At 31.8% G+C, this 8020-nt stretch overlaps 1 long non-coding RNA gene across 5 annotated transcripts; it reads left to right on the top strand.

The window, feature by feature from the left end:
* The first annotated feature begins 5329 nt into the window (after positions 1 to 5329).
* On the top strand, positions 5330 to 7692 carry LOC145028622 (uncharacterized). Of its 5 annotated transcripts, none has more exons than XR_013676105.1 (5): positions 5330 to 5569; positions 5788 to 5920; positions 6042 to 6139; positions 6677 to 6792; positions 7454 to 7692. It is a non-coding gene; the product is annotated as an uncharacterized LOC145028622 (long non-coding RNA). The 5 variants fall into 5 exon arrangements; XR_013676104.1 differs by having other exon boundaries at positions 5331 to 5569; positions 6708 to 6792; XR_013676103.1 differs by lacking the exon at positions 6677 to 6792 and having other exon boundaries at positions 5333 to 5569.
* The last annotated feature ends 328 nt before the right edge of the window (positions 7693 to 8020 follow it).

Here is an 8020-nt window from a genome sequence, read left to right as displayed (position 1 = left end):
AACAATTTCTGAATCCTGTCCTGCCAACTCGCTGAGTCTCCACCCGACTCACTAATTCGAGTCTCAACTCGAAGGGTTTGGGGGGTTTCGCGACCCGACTCGCCGAGTCCAATAATAGACTCGCCGAGTCTAAAGAAATCTTCAACTAACTAGTCGAGTTGTTCTTCCAACTCGCCGAGTTCATGCCCAACTTCATCCGACTCAACGAGTTGTTCATCCCACTCGTCGAGTTCCTCCTCATCTTCATGCTACTCGTCGAGTCCACTCGAAGGACTCACCGAGTCCATTCAGATCTACATACATGCAGAGGACTTTTGAGTCATGCATGGACTCCAAACTGTAGATCTACCCTTCCCAATCCTATTCCTCACGTAAAGTTGCAAACTTTACGTGTAGAGATGGAGATCTAGGCAAAATATACCATAAACTAGGGTTTAAGGAAAAGAGGCTCCACAATCAACTCAAGGGCTGAAACTTTATGCTTCTCTAAACCATAATATGCTTGGATCTGAAGTAGCAACTCCAGATCCGGCTTCTAACTCGAGTGGACAACTAATCATGGCTAAAAAGCCCAAAAACTCACCACCAAAATAGATCTAAAGGAAGGGAAACGACTTAATACCTTCAAATGCTCAGAAATATCTTCCCAATCCTAGATCTATAGCCACCTCCTTGCACCTTCAAGCTCCTTCTTCCTTCTCCAAGCTTTGATGCACTCTTCAAGGCAACAATTGGCTCAATCAATGGATATGGCGGCTAGGGTTCATCATTATGGGCTAAAGAGGCAGTAAAGGAACCCTAGGGAAGAGAATGAGGCGCTTAAATAGGCTCCAAGCCCCGAATTTAGGGTTTTCCTTGTACAGACCAGACTCGCCGAGTCTCCTTGGTCGACTCGCCGAGTCGGTCACTTACTCCTCGGCCCGGATCCCGCTCGGACTCGCCGAGTTCCTCCTTGGACTCGCCGAGTCCCTCCTTAAAGTTAGGGTAAATTGGGACTGACTCCTAACTACTTTGACTGGTGTAAGTACTTTGAAATTTATAACCAATTTGGGTAAATTTTAGGGATTTTTTAGAAAAAGATTGTTATTGGTCAACAAAATAGCTGGGTTTGATCATTGATATAATTTGCAAAACAAAATTCGTTCAGCATGTTTTTATGGCATATCTTTTACACAAAAATAAGACCGTCTTGTTTCATTTGCTAACTCAATACCGGTGACCGTGAAGAAGTGTTGTTAACTTTTGATTTTGTTGGGTCGTGCTAAAGAGTAATTAAGTCTTAATCTTGTAATGTTTTTTGATTTTCCATTATTAGTAATTTTTTGTAATTCTAGCTTTCGTCCCCCACCAACTATCCCTTCATTACCTACATTCATCATAGCATTGTTTCCTTCAAGTACATGGACACTTGATGAACCTGTACATTGTTATCGTCATAATCAATCTTACATTTTTCAAACAAATTATAAAATTAAACTTACACATATTCATAAGTGAATACACATGCATCAAACCAAAAAAAAAATCAACAACTTCAATAATACCATACTCAACACAAAATTTTTTACTCATACATTAAACATTCACTCACGCATCCATGTCGCCTCAATTTTTATTTTCCAATATCAAAGTATGGACCTAACAGGAATACAATTTTCAATATTAACCATATAACATAATTTTTTAACGTGAAGCAACTTAGATTTACCATATAAAATTTAATCATTAACCTATTCCTTTTTCCAAGTTCAATCATACTAATGTTTTCCATATACTCACATATGAATTAAACTTCATAACCCATTGCATTATTTGTTAAATCCTTCCTATTCATCACCAAATACGATAATAAAAAAACTCTATCACATACTCTTAATTCACATTTGAATATTATTCCATTCCAAACAGAATATTGACTCATATAGTACACATTCATACACAAAACGGGTAACCGTTTTGAATATTACTCAAAGTATTGAACTAAGATGAATACAATTTTCAATAGTAAATATACAAAACATAATTTCTTAATTGGAAGCAACTTAGCTTTACCATATATCATTTAATCAATTACCTATTCCATTTTTCCAAGTTCAATCATACTAAAGTTTTCCATATACTCACATATGAATTAAACTTCCCTAATGCATAACAAATCTCAATAATTTCACTGTTTAGATGCACAACTGTTTACAGCCTTCATAATCTATTGCATTATTTGTTTACATCCTTCATAATCATCACCAAATACGATAATCAAAAACTCTATCTCATACTCTTACTTAACATTTGAATATGAATTCATTCCAAACAGAATATTGACTCAAATAATACACATGCACACACACAAAATCTTTCACAGTCAAGACCTTATCAATTAAATGCAACTAAATTGAAAAAATAAACCTACTTTCATTAAACAATGACATTCAGTACCAAATACTTGTTACTGACGAACTTCGACAATACCGACAAACAACAAACAAACCCTAATATCTCACAAAACCCTCGACGAAAAACCCTAAACTCAAACGTTCATTAAAAAAAATCATCATCTTCATGCTACCTGATTCAATGTACAAGACATCGGCATCATCAAGATCGATAGCATTTACAGCCGTATTAGTAAACTCCGATTGAAAACCCAATTCCATCATTCTTGGACTCCTTCTCAAGCTTTGTGATCTTGTCCACCTCATCACGCTTCAAATTTATAACATAAAACGAATAACCAAATCTTTTCGAATTTTTGTTGAAGATTATGTCAAGATCGTTTGACCCAAATGGAAACGATTTGGGTAGATTTTTTCGTGAGGGTTTATCAGGATCCATTTAATTTCTGATACGATTACCTTTTTTATGAGTACTGGATGTTACATAATGCTCATTAAAGACCTATACATCATCGTTGAATTTTACCCCATTCATAAATCACGATAGAATACTGATGGGTTTTACACAAAACAACATTCATACGTGCACATGCAAAACCCTAAAGCTTGGATCTAGGTTTCTCTATTGTACATGCAATTCATCCAAGACTTGAAAACCCTAAATCTAGCATATATATTTAGATAATTGACTAGTAAATCAGATCTAGATGGTTACCTTTCTCAATTGGATAGAATCTTCAATCCTTGGAGCTTAGTGTCACAATTGTCACACCTCTAATGGCTTACAAACACCAAGGCAATAGGATGATCTTGAAGATAAAGGATGAGAGGCACAAAATTGGCTCCTAGGCTTCTTAGGGTTTCCAGTCCCGATTTCTGTAGCCCTAGGGGTCTATTTATACTTGTGCTACTAGGGTTTCAGTCAAAACCTTAATTGGATAGCTTAGGCCTTAAGCAGTCCAAGGAACCTTCTGGAATAAGGCCCTGGACGAAAATATGATGGGCTTCCCTCTTATTTTCGTCCACCTTATAGTCCATGGGGTTTCACATCCCATTATTCAACTATCCAATAATTGCAATCCAGTCCCCTAAGATCAATTAATATCTTTTGATCACTAAATTAATTCCAAATTAATTCTTGACCAACATATCTATTAACTAATATGATTTCTCCTTTGATATATTATTCTTATAATATATAAATAAACCATATTATCCTCTCTCTCCACTAATCATCCAGTCAAGCTACTTTGGTGAAGGCAACCCAAAATGATCATGCTACTATCGGGTCAAGTATATACCAGATATAGTTATGGGCTTAGACACATAATCGAACAAATACATAAAAATCACTATTGATTAATCTTGACCCTTAAATACAACAAATCTAATGGCTGAGATTTGTCATCATGTTCTCACTTACAACTATGTCCTCACTTTAATCTAACCCTATATATATATATATATATATATATATATATATATATATATATATATATATATATATATATATATATATATATATATATATATATATATATATCCTCCCTAATAAATAAAGAACTTTTTGCCACATGTCATCTTCTCCTTCATTTGGACACAAGATATTTTCTAGAATTTTTGAATTTTCTATTTTCCACTTGTCATTTTATTGTATTTTTCTTTTTATTAAATTAAAATTCCACATTTAATATATATGATAATATATATTTAAGGTATTTATTAGAAAATATTTATATATGTAATGTATTTAATACATTAAAGCCTCATTAATTTTAATACTTTAAACTTTTTCTATTTTTCTTATAAATTCAAAATTTTCGAATTATTAAAATTTCATATTTAATTTTTTTAAAATAAACTCATGTAATATATATATATATTGTAATATATATATATATATATATATATATATATATATATATATATATATATATATATATATATATATATATATATATATATATATATATATATATATATATATATAGGGGATAGGGAATATACATTACAGTCCCACCTAAGTTTAGGTACTAAACCTCTAAAATATGTCGTTTTAGCTTGGTAAATATACCCGATTTGGTTTCACTTAGTAAATATACCATCCTCGATAACATTTCTTTATTTCATTATCGTTTTACCATCTCTATTTATTATTTTCTTTCACTTAGTAGATATATCGTTTATTACTTCACCAAAGTGAACATTATTTTTTTTCCACTATCACGAAGGGCAAAGATAATCAATATTTTTGCTTCCTTATCAAAACCTTAAACCCTAAATACTAAACCCTAAACCCTAAATGCTAAACCCTAAACGATAAACCTTAAACCTTAAACCCTAAACTCTTAACCTTAAACCCTAAACCCTATTGTGTCAATCTTGAATTTACATCTTCAAGTATTAATTGTCAATCCACTAATCGTAATATTTATATAGTAAAACAATGTATTTTCAAGAGGTTTAGTACCTAACCTTAGGCTGTCGAGGAATGAAAGAAGTCGCTTTCTAGGAGAAGGAGTACGAGGAAGTCAAGTCACAGGCAAGCAACCAACAGGCTAAGAGCTATCTCCCAACCTCTCCCTTATTGACAAAATGAGAGGGATTTCAGGCAATTAGCATATAAGAATTCCTGCCCTAGAAGATCACATTTCTGACTTGAGCACCGTCTTTAGGCATTTCAGTTCTCAGGATCTTACGAAGAAAGGCTAAAGATCGTACTGAACACAACCCTATGATATGAGTGAAGGCGAGCCAGGAAAGCACCCTGAACTCATAGGGTGAAGGTTGTAATGTATATTCCCTTTTCATATATATATATATATATATATATATATATATATATATATATATATATATATATATATATATATATATATATATATATATATATGTTTTTTGAAATTTAAGAGGTATAAGTATTACCTAAATGTATTACCCTGTTGTATATGTTGAAAACCCTAATCTCCTTTACACACCATGATACGGCCATTGCACTAGAAACTGCCTCTTATCACCGTCTCCACGCATTATCTGCCCTCGCACCACTTCTCTAGCGATGAACCCCCACCCTTGATCTGTCGAAAAACCCACCACGCAGACAATCCCTTCTTTTTTTTTTTTTAATCAGAATCTTAAAGATTTGGGCTAAGATCAGGAGTTAGTTCAATAGATTGGTACGTTCTTGATTTTCCTCAAATACTTATCACAAACATCTCTTATTTCTTCTGTTTTTTCTTTGACTTCGTTCATATCGTTTCAAAAAGGGTTCTGTGATCTATAAGGGTCTGGATTTCTACTAAAATCAATTTTTTCTTAATCGATGTATTATCAATTTTCAAATTTGACTTCTTTTGTGATAGTTATTTAAGGGTTCAACGCTTAATTGATTCAGGAATACAACGAAAGGATATACTTTGGAATAATCGGCTTCTCAGAATTTCTTCATTCAGAACTTGAAGAGATTGATTGCGAGAGGATTCCCCATTCTGCTTATTCCTGATCGGATGCTTGGCATTTGATATTTGGTAATTTCATGTTGATTCCTTTTATTCTTATTCGTTTTGTTGTCAATTAACCATTATTGATGTAATTTGGAAGAAGGAAGATATTCTTTTACCAAAGTTAATTCATTTTTATTTATTTTAGGTTGAAATCCACCACCCATGTAGGGAAATCAATATTACTAAGCTTTGAAATTGTTGATGGCTTGGATTTTACATTCAGATGTTCTTTGGTTTATAAAGGTAAACTAAACATACAACCTGTTTGTTTAAGTATGTGTGTGTGTGTGAAATTTTTGCATTTGATCTTTCTCTATTGCAATCCTTGGTTGTACTAAATTTAACTTATTATTCTTGTGTTGTTTATTTTAATTAGTTAATGCATATGTTTTTGGACCAGGTTTGTCTGTGATTCCAATTATCCTGTTTGGGTTAATAACATATGCATACTTGTGAATTCGTGGATTTAATTTAGATTGTCTTTTTTCCTAAATTAATAGATTATAATGGTGATTTTCCAACGTCTCATACAATTTAAAACAGTTGGTTGAAAAAAAGAATTACAAGAATTGTTAATTCACCCTACCATGGAGTTGAAGAATAGATGCTTCGAGGTGAAACTGGGGATTCAAATAGTGACTTTAACTAGAAAAAAATTGGAAATAGGATTCTATATTGAACATATAAAAGAAAGTGGAATGCTATAAATTATAAGTATTCTTTCCATTTTGCTTTATAGTGTGATTCTTATATTTTTTTGACACTTTTTGAAAAATGCAGAAAGCGAGATTGTTAATGTTGGATATTGTAGTTGTAGGTGAATGTGTGTTTATCAGGGTGCTCAGAAAATTTTCTCAAACTAGAAAAAATATGCCAATATATCACATACACCCTCTGTAAGTCAGTACAACTCAATAAGAAGATAAGAAAAAAAGATTGTTATGAAAATATGTCATTTTTATTGAATGATAGCAACATACTTTAACTTATTTGTATATAATAACATCCTACTTCACTTCTTAAAATATATTTATGAAAATTCATGTTATTTTAATTGATGATAGCAACATACTTTAACTTATTTGAACATAATAGCATTCTACTTTCACTTTTTTTAGTTACAACATTTTACTTTTATTACTACTCCTTTGTTGGGATTATACTTTGCAAAATTCACCAATTATAAATTATACAAACGAGCAACAACTGTAAAAAAAAATAATAATGGTTTCTAATTTTCTTTTCAAGTGGTTTTGTGAAAATCGAGCATAAGAGATGAAATGCATTGTTCTCTTTAATGAGAAAAAGAAGTAGCTTCAGGTTATATATTATGGGGTGCATTTTAGCTCTGAAGTTGGTTTTCATGTAAACCCCAATCCCCCTTCCCCCCCAACTTATATTTTTCATTTTTTGCCAATATGTTAAAATGTTAGCGCCAAATGAAAGAAATAGTAAAGTAAATTCATTTTTTGTGTCTTTATCTATCTGTGTGTGTGATCTGATCTGTATGTGTATGTGAGACCTGATCTTTATGTGAGTGTGATCTGATTTGGGTAGGGATTTCGAAGGTGTTGTTTCGTATAGACAAAAAGCACAAGGTGGAAGATAAAAGAGCATGTTTAAATTATTGCAATTTTTTATAAACAAGTTCAAATTTTTATATAATTTGTAATAGAGATATACTGTTTATCCCGTAGAGTTAACAAGAATCATAAATGCCAGTTGAACCATGTAAATCATTGTGTTTGTTCACTTTGTTTTCTTTTATTCAATTTCTAAAATTCGCATGCTCAATAGATTAATGTTCGTATCTTTTGTTCTTAATTGATGTAGTGGTTTGCTCAAATTTCTTATTGATCTTTTCTAATGTAGTGCTTCTTCATATAAATTCAATAATAAAATATCTAATTATTAATATTACAGTAGATGTGAGCATATTAATAGTATAAGTTTGGCTTAGTTTATAGTTGTCATTTTCTTCTCTTTTTATTTCTATTTTAATTTTACATATTTTTTTTTCAAAATTTTTTTGAATAACAAGTACCCACAGTAACAAGGGAGAGGTGGTATCAACTTCTATAGAGGTGTTGGTCTATCAAATTTTGTAATTAACCAAAAACAACT

The sequence above is a fragment of the Lactuca saligna genome, chromosome 2 (assembly GCF_052625555.1).
Source record: "Lactuca saligna cultivar CGN05327 chromosome 2, ASM5262555v1, whole genome shotgun sequence".
NCBI classification, from domain to species: Eukaryota; Viridiplantae; Streptophyta; class Magnoliopsida; order Asterales; family Asteraceae; genus Lactuca; species Lactuca saligna.
This window is presented reverse-complemented; position numbering and strand designations above follow the sequence as displayed.